A 15,632-nucleotide genomic window follows, 5' to 3' on the forward strand; every position below is an offset into this window, starting at 1 on the left:
CCACACAAACCCCAGAAGAGGAGAAAGCCCTGGATATACTGGCTCATCAGTGTCTCTTAGGATAAGAGGAGGAACTGATGTGTGTGGAGAAGAATGTCCATCTCCATCCCCTCAGCCTGTCTCTCCACAGTACCCTTCACCTGCTCTAGTCCTGCTGCATCTGCTGGGTGTCTCAGGCAGGACCCAGCTGAAGATCACCACTTGAGCCTGAGAGAGCAGCATTTGTGGGTGCAGCCAGGAGCTTATATTAATAGAAGACGAGAAGCTACTCTTTAACAAAGTTGCTCTTTTAGAGACACACTATGCAAGGCCTTCAATATCAGTTTCAATAATCTTGAACAAGGGAAATGTAAAATATTACCATGTATTCACTGAATAAACATGGATCAAAGATAAATAAATAAAGATTTATTTATTTAGTAAAGACTTGCTTAGTAAACTATACTTATTTTCAGACACATCAGTGACTAGTCAGAGAGAAGACCTGTCATTTCTTTTTTTAAACAGTTTTAAGGGATTGCTTATATTTGCCAGGTGTCACGGTTGGCCGGGCATCCAGAAGGAGGGACACGCCCACTCCTGCTAGGGAGCGCACTACATCCCTGCCTTGTTCCCAGTCCCCTGCCTACTAATCACCTTCACCTGTCCCGTGTTCTCTCTCTCTATTTAAACTCACAGGTCCTGAGAGAAAGCGCTGCATATTAGTGGAACGCCGGACTACTCACTTCCACCCTGTACATCGCTACACAGAGTGTTAGGACTGAGTATCGTTGATTATTTGTTGTGGTTTTTCACGTATTGACAATGCAGAATAAAAAGCACTTTGGCTCAACCTTGCCTTTCGCTTCCTCTGTGCCGCCACCGTCACAACAGGTATTTATGTTTTCAGGTTTGTCCATCAGCTGGTTTGAATATGTGGACTATTATGGGTCATATACAGAAGACTGAACCCATTATTCTGAGTTGTAGTCCAAACTCTGGTCTATGTAGTTTTGTTCTCATCTCCCCCCACTGCTGTGCTCATCTTTGTTCTCACTGTCAGCGGGAGGGCAGGAGCAGAGTCCAGCGCTGGTTTGTATAAAATGGGAAAAAGTCTCATTTAAATACGAGGAACAACAACCAGTCCACAGTCCAAAAAGCAAACAGTGTTAACAGGCAAAGGTCAGCACTAGGAAGACCAAACAGCAGACTTTGGTAAAAAGGGCAGACACACAGAAACAGAAACATGTTCAGGAAAAGTGGGAAAAAAAACAAGACTACTTTGCATACACCAGCTCAGAAATACAACTCAGATGAGTAATTTTCTAAAGTTAGTTACACATTCTCACCTACACTGGGCTACACAATAATAATAGCTAGCAAGATTAAACAAAAAGCATCAGGGAGATGAGGAAGAAAATATGTTACTTGCAGGTTTGTCAGCATGAGGAGATTTACATGTGGGTTCTTATAATGCACCACATAAAAAAGTGAACAGAGCTCGAATGATGTGATATTGTTAAGGGACTGAGGGGGCAAAACATTCAATTAATATTACAAATACAAGAAATTTTATACACATTTACCATGTATATGTGAATGGTTTATACATTGAAAAAATGCATCAAAAACAAATAAGATGAACAGTTGCATAGCTGGATAGGCCTAATATATTAATGGACAGAACACCGGAGCTTTTTGCCGAAGCAACTTCTGCGCTTGAGAGGAAATAAGATATTTTAACTTACACTAACTATCAATCAAAAGGTCCAGTAATACACAGTCCAGAAGTACATTTTAGTAATGCTAAAACGAGACAGCCGTGTTTATGTCGTCACACCTGGTGTTTGTGACGTCACAAAAGCAGATATATAAAAAGGCTTAACTGGCGTCATGGTTACCATTTTGACAGATTGCGCAAACTGGACAAACCAAACTACGAACTACAAGGATATTCAACAATTGTTATTTCACATTTTCCTGTGGATAAATTGGATTATTGTCAGTTATAGATTTCTCCGATATCAAAGGTAGGCCTAACTATCCTCTTTAAGGCAAACTGGGAAACGTCTATATGAAAAGAATGCATAAAGGAAATAATTTCCATGTGTTATTTAGATTGAGACGTCGTGTGTTTATATACAAAGCGAATTATTTCTCTTGAAAAGTGCTGGGTTTTGGATTCGTTTCTGATGTCCCTTAAATTCGCATCCCTTTTATCATCCATGGCACGTGCGTTCACTTAAATCAGCGCTTGGTCTAAAAGGAAGAACGTCCACATTTATGGCGTTTGTATACTTTTCGGCGTCGAAAAGTATCAGCAATGTAGTTTAAGATATATTTGTAATACAACTTTTGTATTTTGATTAAAATTCATTTTCGTTTCACGAAATATCAGTTGCGCTGCGTTTTGACATTGTGTGAAATTATAAGAGTTTTCAGATTATAATCATGAACGTTTTCAGATTCTGTCATTAGAAACATGATGACTAAAACATGTTTGTTACTTACATTAATTAATAAATGAAGGAAAGATTGCTTGTAGATGAAACATTAACATTTTTACTTTCAAAAAGTGTTGGGGATAAAAATAGCCATTTAGGAATGTTACAATCTGATTTTCAACCGTAGTGACATGTAGCATCCTCATCATAATTTACGCATATGCCCGTGAACAAATTAAAATTGTTACTTTTGTGCTGATCATCTTAAGAGAATATTGAATAGATTAAGAAAAGTGTCACGGCCCGCGTCCTGCAGGGCAAGGAGCAGGACTCACAGACCTCTCTCGTCCCAGAAAAACATTTATTAGACACAAAAGATTAGTAATCAACGGTAACTGCACTCATATGTAACAAACCATTGCAGCGTGAACATAGGGACAGGCAGAAACACACATAACGAGTACAACCAGTAAACAATGAACAATAACACTAACACGAACGTGTACACATGTACGATGACCGACATTGAACGAAACACACAGTTTAGTGGTATAATTTAATATTTATTTGTAAAGTATTTAAAGATTTTATATATTTTCTGGTTTTCCACAGTGAGATCATCATGAGGGGAACAGGAAGTACAAACAAGAACTTCTTCCCTGATTTGAAGACCATCCAGGCTCCACAAAAAAGCCCTACAGAGGCAATGGCCAACCCAAAAATTTCTCCTTTTCATTTCGTTAATTCGCACAGAGGAGGAAGCAGCATCTATTTCCCAGAAATTTCTGGAGTGCCCCAGAGGAAGCAATATAAACCTCTAAACCTGAGAAAATCTGGCACGGGCACAACATTATCGGCAGTGCTGAAGGCCACGGATGTAAAAAATGGTGGAAAGTCAACAGGCAGACTCCTGGATGAAGGTCAGCGATGCAGCAAATCTCGGTTCCCTTCTCTGGTTGTAGAGCCACACACCAAGAGCAGTGCTATGAGTGTGAAGGCTGATCACACTCCACCAGCTCCATCCATCTCAAGGCTACCCGCCCTCCACCCAAAGCTGGCTGCTCTCAAACAAAAAAGCCCAAAGCCTGCTGTGACCCTGCATGTGCCCCACAAACATGTCAGGGAAGTCCCAGGAAAGGTGCAGGACAAGCACAGTGAGGTGAACTCCACATTTTACACCAGGCCAGAAGTGGGTGAGGTCCTCTACCAGGACCTGGAGAGGCTAACGTCAGCCCGTCAGTGTGCCTCCAAGGTCGAAGCTTCCCAGCACCAGTATGACCTGAGCTGCCACAAACCGCTGCTCATCAGGAGGGCGACCTTACATAAGGTAGAGAGCAGAGCTGCGCGCCCAGCTCCGGCTGTCCCCTCCCTGGTGCCACGTCGCAACCGCGTGCCCCGGCCATGCAAGACTGAGGATAAAAACAAGAGGCAGGACAAGTGCCAGGATGGCCAGGCTGCCTCTACTTCCCCTGGAGCCAAAGAAACATCTGTCGTGAAGATTTTTTGTTGGTAGGCAAAAGCAATGTTTACAATTTTAGGAAAAGCATCCATGAGCTATGTAACATGACTCCTAGAGTTGGAGATAACACGTGTTCACTGAAATGGCCTGGGTTGGCTCTTACCTTCAACGTGATAGCGGACCTGGCGTGTGTGACAAAATAAATTGCGCACTTCCGCAAAGGTAGTTATCAAGCCGTGGGTGCAGACACTGAGACCGGGGGTGGCATAAAGCGAATGGCTCCCTTTTGGGGTAGAAAGGGAAGCCAAATCTGAACAGCTTGTTTTAGTTCATGTTTTCTGACATAGGCAGCCCACTAAAATGCTGACTGATGTGGTGGAATTTTGAACAAACAGCAAGTCACACGTGATTAAGAGAGTCATTTAATAACGAAAATAGGACACACAAAAGGACACACAGCTGTGTGAGGGCTAATGCTCGAAAGCGAAAGCTCTAAAGGGGTAGACTGACTACTCCTTATATCTAAACTTCAACCCCCTCCCCAGGGAGGTGGTGCTCTGTGATCTTGTTCACGCACTCCCTGCTCCATTTGGTGATGAACATTCCTGCATATGCCAGGACACTTCAAAGGACAGACACCATTTGCAAGAAAACAAAAGCCTAATCCCTCTTTACGACCCCTGCAGGTCACAACACAATCATTTGTTCACACAATATACAGAGACAGAGTATGCAGACTAAACCATTCATATAGGATTATATGATGGAAAGGATTAACATAATTATATAGGAATCATCACATATGAATCACATGATAATACATGATCAAATAATATTTTCCATCACACTGAGTTGTCTTATTTCACAGTTGGTGTGTTGGTAGGCACTCAAGATAGCCAAATATATGTGCACAAGCACTTAAAAGGTTAATTTTTCATATGTGCCCTTTAAATAATGAATACACGCATGCATGAATCAGAAAGAATGACTGAATAGCACTGTTATTCAGTCTTTATGACTTTTTCTACTTTTGTGCCAAATGTGGCCTGCAGATGAATATCAAAGTAATAATGAAAACGTTTTAGCAAATTAGCCTTAAAAATAGAGACAACATATTTTTTGTGGCGTTTTTTTAGGCTGTTACTCTGTATCGGGTAATTCCTCTTTTGCCAACATTTGCCTATTTTTTTTTAAATGTTTTCTCTCACGTTGCTACGTGTAATTTTGCATATTGTAGTCTGGGAAAACAAGATGTTTTGACATAAATTTAGATCACCAAGGTGATCGAATGTTATGTGGAACGGTGACGAAGCCAAAACCCTAAAACCATTCAGTCGTATACCGACCCTCAAACTAACAAGGCGCTTTCCTACATTACACTTAAACAGAATCCTCTGCTATGAATATGAAGTTTCTTCTGCGTGTCCTTAGTATCCGGCTTCGACCGGCGGTCCTTTGTGCCGCTGGCATTTCAGCCGTAGCTGTCACTTCTTTTCTTGTTTACAGGTGGCGTGTCCGGGATCGGCAGCAGGCGGTGGAAGAAGCTGCGACCCACACTGAGCCCAGCGACCGTGAGTTAGCTAACTAACCAAGCTAGCGAAGAACGGACTATTGTATTTGAAAGTCAGGCCAGCTAACTACATAAGTTATCTAGCTAACTAGCTGCCGTAGCTTGATTCCTCGCAGAACTAACTACTATATGACGCTGGCTAGTTGCTTAGCTTAGCTTAGCTAACGCTAGCTTGTTCGTGTTTTAATCACACTCTTCTACGACTTTTGTAACATCACCTTCCGCCGTCATGGATACAACATAGTGTTTCTCTTCGGTCAGACCCCGTCTATTTAATAACTAAATTTAGCATAAAGGGTTTTTTTTGTTTGCATTTTATTGTTTCTAAGGCAACGGATTGCTGCAGTAACAAAAAAGAAATTCAGCTTCTTAGCTAGCGCTAACTAATTTACCCTTTTAACGGCTAATATTTAGCTAAGGCTATGTTGTAGCTAGCTAGCCACATTCTTTTTGTTAAATATTTCACTGGTTATTTAAACATCTTTCGCAGAACTGGAGGATCGGGAGCCTTTTCCGTTGGATCAGGACAAGTTTGATGCGACCTGTACTCTGATCCTAAAGGTACCTGGCGACATAGCTAGCTAGTTAGCTGGCTAATTGCTCATACTTGAGAACTCTAGCTAGCTTCATTCAGTTTATACTCGCGTTTGTCTGTTATCACTGCTGCAGGAGGAGGTTTCTGTGCAGAACAGCTAACTTCCACTGCGTCTTTTTTCGCGACGCTATGGTCATAGTTATTGTAAAATATAGATCTTGCACATTCTTCTTAAATGCAATGTAACAAGTTTTTGTTTTGCTTTCCCTTCATAGTTGCAATCTTGCCTAAACAATGTATTTTCTTTTTTTTTACTGACCATGTATCAGCCTCTCCAAACTCTGCACAACGCAAACAGGATGTTTGCCTACACCTTATCGCAGATGTTTTCTGCAGATACAAAGGTTCCCTTGAATTTTTAATCATTTTATAATAGGCCTTTTGGCACAGAGAAACATTTTGTTAGCTGAGAGTTTCCACTAGCCGGTGTCGTGGTAACGTTGATTGAGATGCTTTTTTTCTGCATGATTGTAGATGGTAGAGGTGAAGCTCCAGCACAAATCCATCTACAGTGGGCTGGAGAGCGAGCACTGGTGGGTGCTCAGCAATACATTTTACCACGTGTGTGCAGAGGTGAGACTAAGTCATGGGAACAAGTTCCCAATTTCAGTGAGAATGGACATGACGGTTGTTTCCCTCACCTAACCTTTTTATTGCTTTTGCAGCTTACCCTCCAGAACTTTGCCAGCGTTAATGCTGTGGCCTGCATCAAGGTAAATATCTGTCTCAACTAAAAGCATTTTAACTAGCTTGTCCCATTTTGAGTCACATTAATCAGGATCTACTCCGTTAATTCAGCGCAGAGGAACCGGCATCACTGGGGCGACCTTCTACCTGTGCGCCGAGTCAACAGAGTCATCGGTGCAGAATATTTTTCTGGTTAGTGCTTTCTCCTGCCTGAATGCATCTGTTTGAATTAGACTTGCTTGAGATGTGGGCATTTTAAGAAAATTATATTTTGTGACATTTTTACTCTGTGTGTATTTTGCAGCAAACCATGGTGTCCATGACGTTTAAGGGTGTTTCCATCGATTCAGATGGCCTTTTCAGGTCATCTGAGTACAGTCACACCCAGACCGTCGAGACGCTGCACCCCGCTGTGTTTTCTAACGGACCATGATCACCAAGAGGACCCCCTCCACCTCCTCCTCCAGGCGTTTAATAACCCACAGAACACTTTGATTGACATTATACACATTTAGGATTTATTATATGCTATGTATCATACAATTTCTTTTACCCTCAATGCTCTTGTATGCATGTGGGTGTTTTTCAGATGCAGTCTGTTTTCACATAGCCATGTGAGGCCTAGGTCTTGACCTGTTGGCGCAAGAAGCTTGAGCATCACATGGACTGATCACCAAACTGGAGCAGTTTAGGTCTGTACCTTTCTTCTCTTTTCCCTTTACCCCCTACACCTGTTTAATTTTCCATCTTTTTAGGTTTGTGTCACCCTAAAACATCTCCCAGATTTCTCAGTAAAACATCTAACCATGTTTGGTGAGTCTTTTTCCTGCTTTTCCATCATGCAGGTCTCCAGTGCAGGCTTTTTCCTGGATTACAGACAACTGGACAACCTGAAACTCACCAAGAAACCCACCAGGACAAGAGGCCAACATCAGTTTTTGGACCAGGCCAGAACAACAAGGCTTTACAAGATGTTCTTCAGGATAATTTGAGACTTTGTGGTCTACACCAGACTACAAAGACAAGGCCAATCAGCGGACCGATCGCCATAGAGAATTGATCCTTCAGGATTATTAGTGCCATCACCATCGTCGAAGAGTTGGACAAAATCACCATCCATGGAGTGGTCATCACCAGATCATCACCACTGCAGTCGTCCTCATCATGTTTTGTACATTTTGTAAATAATGTTTGTTACAGCTTTATAAATATTTATCAATAAATGATTTTCTTTCATTGTAAGGGAGTCACATTTTCTTGTTTTCACCTTCAGTGTTTGTTGTATGCATCATTAGTGAGTTACAGGCTAACATGTTTTACGTTGAATGTATCCAGAAATGGCATTTGAGTGATTCAGTATTTTCCTCATTAACTCTTATGCGTGGTCCAACCAGTTAATCAGTCAAGTAATATGCATAAACAAAAGTAGCTTTTGTTAATCTAAACTATGACTGAAAATAAGATGGGGGAATAAATCTGGGATATATCTCCTTATTCCATCATCAGGAGGGGCTTATGTTTTGTTGAATAACCTACAAGCACTCACTTTACAATTTAAGTTGAGAGCCAGTATAATGAAGTGGGTGTGTCTAGGGGCAGAATCCTTTCCAAACTCCAGTCGACAAATATGCATTCAAGGTGTAGATCTACACTGCGTTCTAAGACCCACCTAACTACAAAGACATGACCATCACCTGATGGATAGAAAGCTCAGAGATCCACATTGATCTCTGATCCTGTACTGGTCAGTCCCCACAGGATTTGATCCAGAGATGGAATAAGAACAAATAAACTATGAAGAACATCCCAAGGCCGTTATCATAGAGGTAGGTTTGGTTGAGACACCCAAACTATAAGAAGAAATAGACAGACAGCTGGGAGAAGAATGAATTTGTTTACTGCTGTTGAGCAGTTTTGGGAAGTAATATCCACCTGTCTTATGCTACCACATGAATCCAAGGCAAAACGTGAATGTCCTTAATTTCCTAAAGCTCAGCATGATCAGAAACAACAAATATGCAGTAGATTGTGCTGAGAAAAGCACATTAAGATGGGAGTTGAATTAGTAGTGACCTGATACAATTAGACATTATTCATTTATGTTTATTTTTTGTTGGTAGGCAAAAGCAATGTTTACAATTTTAGGAAAAGCATCCATGAGCTATGTAACATGACTCCTAGAGTTGGAGATAACACGTGTTCACTGAAATGGCCTGGGTTGGCTCTTACCTTCAACGTGATAGCGGACCTGGCGTGTGTGACAAAATAAATTGCGCACTTCCGCAAAGGTAGTTATCAAGCCGTGGGTGCAGACACTGAGACCGGGGGTGGCATAAAGCGAATGGCTCCCTTTTGGGGTAGAAAGGGAAGCCAAATCTGAACAGCTTGTTTTAGTTCATGTTTTCTGACATAGGCAGCCCACTAAAATGCTGACTGATGTGGTGGAATTTTGAACAAACAGCAAGTCACACGTGATTAAGAGAGTCATTTAATAACGAAAATAGGACACACAAAAGGACACACAGCTGTGTGAGGGCTAATGCTCGAAAGCGAAAGCTCTAAAGGGGTAGACTGACTACTCCTTATATCTAAACTTCAACCCCCTCCCCAGGGAGGTGGTGCTCTGTGATCTTGTTCACGCACTCCCTGCTCCATTTGGTGATGAACATTCCTGCATATGCCAGGACACTTCAAAGGACAGACACCATTTGCAAGAAAACAAAAGCCTAATCCCTCTTTACGACCCCTGCAGGTCACAACACAATCATTTGTTCACACAATATACAGAGACAGAGTATGCAGACTAAACCATTCATATAGGATTATATGATGGAAAGGATTAACATAATTATATAGGAATCATCACATATGAATCACATGATAATACATGATCAAATAATATTTTCCATCACACTGAGTTGTCTTATTTCACAGTTGGTGTGTTGGTAGGCACTCAAGATAGCCAAATATATGTGCACAAGCACTTAAAAGGTTAATTTTTCATATGTGCCCTTTAAATAATGAATACACGCATGCATGAATCAGAAAGAATGACTGAATAGCACTGTTATTCAGTCTTTATGACTTTTTCTACTTTTGTGCCAAATGTGGCCTGCAGATGAATATCAAAGTAATAATGAAAACGTTTTAGCAAATTAGCCTTAAAAATAGAGACAACATATTTTTTGTGGCGTTTTTTTAGGCTGTTACTCTGTATCGGGTAATTCCTCTTTTGCCAACATTTGCCTATTTTTTTTTAAATGTTTTCTCTCACGTTGCTACGTGTAATTTTGCATATTGTAGTCTGGGAAAACAAGATGTTTTGACATAAATTTAGATCACCAAGGTGATCGAATGTTATGTGGAACGGTGACGAAGCCAAAACCCTAAAACCATTCAGTCGTATACCGACCCTCAAACTAACAAGGCGCTTTCCTACATTACACTTAAACAGAATCCTCTGCTATGAATATGAAGTTTCTTCTGCGTGTCCTTTTCCTAAGTGCGGGCAGTTTGAGACGAACAGCTCTACTTAGCAGAGAAGAGTCGATCCACAGTAGCGCCCCTCTCTCTGCGTCTACCTCTGTTCACTCACTAGAGAGAATCTGCTTAATATAAACAATTTAATTTGATAATTTTGACCATTAACACTTTGTGCGCTGTGTGAGCGAAAACAATGTATGTATTCGGTGCTTTCTAACTTTCACAGTAGTTGTCGGTTATGTGTTGATTCTGTCAGATGCCCTCACGGTTATAAAATCATTTTAGCGGTGCCGAGCCACAGGTTGAATATTTGGAAGTGACTGTTGGTTAACACGTAAGCTAGTGTTAATGGGTGCATTTCAGTCGCTGTCATACTCGTCCCGTTGTCTGAAACGGAAAAAAAAATATATGTAATAGAATTATCAAAAAAAAAAAAGGACTTATTGCTTGAAGCAGTGAAGCGAAAACGTGTTTTATGTTATGAGCAAATCTTTTGGCCCTTAACTCAAAAGAGAGTTCCATTTGAGAGTTCCAAAGTCTAGAGTTTAAAAGTACCTTGTTAATGGCTATAAATGAACAGTTTAAATGCGTAAAAAGAGCAGCTGACCTGTTGCTTGCCATATGGGCTAGTTAGCTCACCTTCATATGTACCGCTAACCTGACTGGTTACTTATCTTAGTTTGTCTTCTCCAACAGTCACCATTACGTGGGGTCAGATATTTGTTAGCTAATAAGTTACTTCCATATACCCACCAACACATTCTACAGCTCAACACATTCCTGCTGCCCCTTTTGTGTATGTGTCATGACTGTTTACTTAATGATGTTTAAGTTGTTTGTGACCTAATTATTAACCACTAATAAAATCAGTTTAAACCATTCATAAACTTTTTGTATTCAATGCAGTAAGATTTAGCCTTTGGAACTAATGGTTTAGGGATATGCATACCCAGCTGCTTGCCTGTTGAAATTTGCCTGTAAAGGTGTGCTGCCATTCTGATTGCTTTCTTGCCTGTTTTCTGTCCTCCATGAGTGTTGGCCTGCATACTGACAGTCTTTCTGAACTGACTGCCATTCACATGTATAACTGTCTGCCTTCTGATCCTCAAGCCTGCCTGCTTACATGTTAGATTGCTGTCTGTCCACCAAACTGTAAAAATGATTTATGCTTTTGACTTCATATCGCCTTTTCAGAACAAAGTATTCCAGGAGAGTCCTAAGAAAACTTGGACCAGGACAAATGGAGAAACAGAAGCGTCTTTTTGGCAGGAAGATGTAAGGCCTTTGCACTACAATGTTAAAAAATCTTAGAATAACAATATTAATTTAAAATGATTCTTATTTATATAGCATATTCCTTATAGAACCCAAAATCTCAAGGTGCTTTACACTGCAATGAACGAACAGTATTCAGTAATAAAACATTGATCAAATAAAACAGTTAAAAGTCACAAAATATAAATGTAGAAAATGAAATTAATTGAAACAGAATTTAAATTAAACTGGCTAAACAAGCTGAACAATTAGACCAAGCTAAACAAGCCACTCTTTAATCTGTATTAAACACCAATAGAGCTTGCACTCTAAATACTTTCTGGACTATTCCAAAGTATCGGAACGATGAAACATGAAACAGATGAAACATGTTTCATCAGCCTTGTTATTTTAAAAGATTAGGAAGTAATGTTAAAGGAATTAGTCTTATTTTCCTTATAATGTGCTAAAGTAGAATAAAATAATTTTGATTGTATTGTGCAATTAACAAAATACAACATGGACCTGAGCTCTATGAGTGATTCATCCATTAAATAGAGAATAAGAATAACAATCTATAAACTTAGACACAAGCTCTCTCAAAATAATTTGATCATGGATTTTAGTTCAGGCTGTTGATGTTTGAAGAATGACAAACGAACAACATTTCCTTATATATTTTTGTTGTTTCCATAGTAAAATTCCTTCACCTCCAAAAGTGGCATGGGCTTCTTCAGTATTTAAAAAGGTGAGTTTAAAATGGCCAAATTTGTTATTCATCAGAAAATCGAATTGTTGCTAATAAGTGAGATGTCAGCACAGTTGTTATGTTATCCTGATATTTAATTTCTTTTTATTCAACCTCTTCTATGGTTCTCAAAACAAGAGCAAGTCAAAAAGCGCAAGACAAGACGAGAATAAACCTGTGAGGAATGACAGCAAAATGCTCCTTGATAGAGCCAAAAAAATCATCCCAGACTTGGAGAAGCTTGATATTGCACCAATCTTGACCCATTTTGTGATGGATCTGACTAATGAGTATGCCATTTTTAAACCTTTCCTTCTTCTTCTTCTTCTTCTTCTTCTTCTTCTTCTTCTTCTTCTTCTTCTTCTTCTTCTTCTTCTTCTTCTGCTTTTTCAATTTATCATTTTTATTTTTGGTATACTTTTGAATGTATGAGATTTTTAGAATAAATATTAATTATAGTTCTAAAGAATGCTTTTATTCACATTCTTTTAGGCAGTGGACATCTATCCGGAAAGCAATCCCTAGTCCAGTAAGTCATACTACATTGCTTACACATCAACATATTTTAAATGGGATTCATATTAATTCTAAACCAAACAACCAAAACCATTTTGGAGCAATTTTCAATGTTCGCCTTTCTATGTTATCTCTCCTTTCTTTCACAGGAGACAAAGGTCATGATCTCTCATATGGGTTCATTCATTGCCGACATTGTCAATGAAGTAACTGTGATGGGTCTTCTTTCATCTCTGGAAGAAATGTTAGATGTTGATCTAAGATCAGTGTTGCTTGCAAATTCCAAGAAGGAAACTGCAGATTTGCTGAATGCTTTCCGTACCAGATCTTGTGAGATAAATCATTCAGCTTCAGTCCACGTGAAGGAGGGGACAGCTCATATAGACTCTCTAAGCAGAGATGTTAGGACTGCAGTTATTGATACGCATCACAGTTGCCTGGATGACCATGAGAGAGACCAAATTGTGATGAAATTCCACTCGACCATGGAAGATACAAATTCAGAAGCAATGAGTGAGCTTCTGATAGGAGATACTGAGAGTTTGACATCGTTATCCTCAGATGTCCATGACGATGGTACATCTAGACCTATAAGTACCATTCCTATAGCTGGCTCTCCGGTTTCGGATATGCTTCAGCGCTTTGATGATGAGATGGAGGAATTTGCTGAACTGTCGCAAGACATCAATCCCCACATAAAAGGAAGGACACATTTTTTGTCCCATCATTTAATAAATCCTGACCTTGAAGGGGTCTCATCTTGTGAGCTCTGTGGTATGGTCATGCCAATCTACCTAGAGCAGGATGACTTGAAATCATCACAGGCATCATCAGAGCTATGCACAGATAGTAGGAACACCTCCTCCGACGTCATGGCAAGCCAAGTTATGGAGTTGGTTGTCCCACCCTCTGTGAAGAAGGCTCAAGAGTCCCCCAGTGTACACAATGACTGGTCTTCCCTGTTCAGCATCGATATACATAGCTCTCCATCACTACAGTCTGAGATGTCTGCTAGGTCACCATGTACTGAGCCTGCTCTGGACAATCAGAGCAAAACCATGAAAGCCCAGAAGGGGAGATTGCATTTCCTATTCCCCTTCAGTAAGGTCTCAAAGGACTTAAAGGTAAAACATTTGACTTATTTCTTATTTAGATTTTGTTACATTATTCATTTTTAAAGTAGTGCATATTTGAATTTCCTTTCACACTGAATGTGTATATATCATTTTGCATAAATGACATAATTTGTTCTAAATTATATTCTGTTGCATTATTACTGGTTTGTATCTGTACTTTTAGTTATAAATTTACTTATGCTCTGATATTTTTCTACTAAATCATTGTTTTGTTTTTGTTAGAAACTCAAAAAGAAAAGCAAGGAGCACCCTAACACTGTAGCTGCTGCTGCAACTACAGGTAAGAACATATTGCTAGAAACACATATGACAATTTAGTTGTTAGACAGAATATCACAGTTATATCCATTTTTTAAAAATCAATAACTTTTTTGTCTTATGATAGGTAGTGAAGATGTTTCCCCCATCTCGTCACGTTTCACGAGGATGTTATCGTTCTTTACAAGGCAACGCTCAAATCATCAATAAAGCCTGAAACATCAATTTGCTGAAAATGTGCAAAAATGGCTGGTTTTTGATTACATTTACATTTACATTTACAGCATTTAGCAGATGCTCTTATCCAGAGCGTCTTACAAAAGTGCTTTGTCCTTTACTCATAGAATATCTTAGTACAGTACAGTAGGTTAGAGTCCCACATACCAATGAACTAGAATACTGTAGAATACAGGGATCAATGCTGATACCTAGAAGTACAAAATACATAAGGTCTATCTTAAACAATGATAAGTGCAATAAACAATAAGTGCTAGAGTTTTTTAAACAACATAAACAATACTCTACAATAAGTACAAATTTAGTCAGTCAATATGGGAGCAGTGTCAGTTGTCCTTTAACTAGTCTGCAAATAGATGGGTCTTCAGTCTGCATTTGAAAACTGCAAGGGACTCTGCTGACTGGACAGCAAGTGGGAGTTCATTTCACCATCTTGGAGCCAGGACAGAAAATAGTCTCGATGCTTGTCGTCAATGAGAACTGAAGCAAGGAATTTCAAGCCGAGCCGTACTTGAGGTTCAAAGTGCTCAAGCAACGGATCAGGCTTTGACCATTGACTTCATGTATGAAGGGGATGATTCATTTTTGGCTTTTGTAGGCAAGCATCAAGGTTTTAAATCTGATGTGTGCAGCTACTGGGAGCCAGTGAAGGGAGTGCAGCAGTGGAGTAACGTGTAAACTTCGGAAGATTGAAGACCAGTCGTGCTGCTGCATTCTGGACAAGTTGTAGAGGGCTCTTAGAGGAAGACCAGCAAGTAGCGAGTTGCAGTAGTCTAGCTTTGAGATCACAAAAGACTACACAAGCACCTGGGTAGCGTCCTGCGAGAGATAGGGCAGAATCTTTCATATGTTACAAAGGAGAAATCTGCAAGACCGTGTTAGATTAGAGAAGAATGTCAAAGGCTGCTGAAAGGACTAGAAGAATCAAAACAGATGACTGTTTGGCAGCTTTACCAGCATGAAGTTTTTTCGTCACATGCTATGAGGGCCGTTTCTGTAGAATATGCCGGTTTGTAGCCAGACCGATTGATCACTTTATGCAAGTGCATGTACAACCAATGTTTCAGGAACTTCTTACTTCTTAGGTTTCATACCTCAAATGTTAATCAAAATGAAGATTTTGAGGAAAATAAGTTTAATATGTAACTTTTCTCCAAAATATACCCACCACTTTACTGGATATTATTGATCCTGATTTGTTCACAAACAGTAAATGTCATGCTTTACAGTACAAATCTTTGTAAATTTTGCAGATAATTAATCTCT

The sequence above is a fragment of the Electrophorus electricus genome, unplaced genomic scaffold (assembly GCF_041902795.1).
Source record: "Electrophorus electricus isolate QZ-2024a unplaced genomic scaffold, ASM4190279v1 Scaffold38, whole genome shotgun sequence".
Lineage (NCBI taxonomy): Eukaryota > Metazoa > Chordata > Actinopteri > Gymnotiformes > Gymnotidae > Electrophorus > Electrophorus electricus.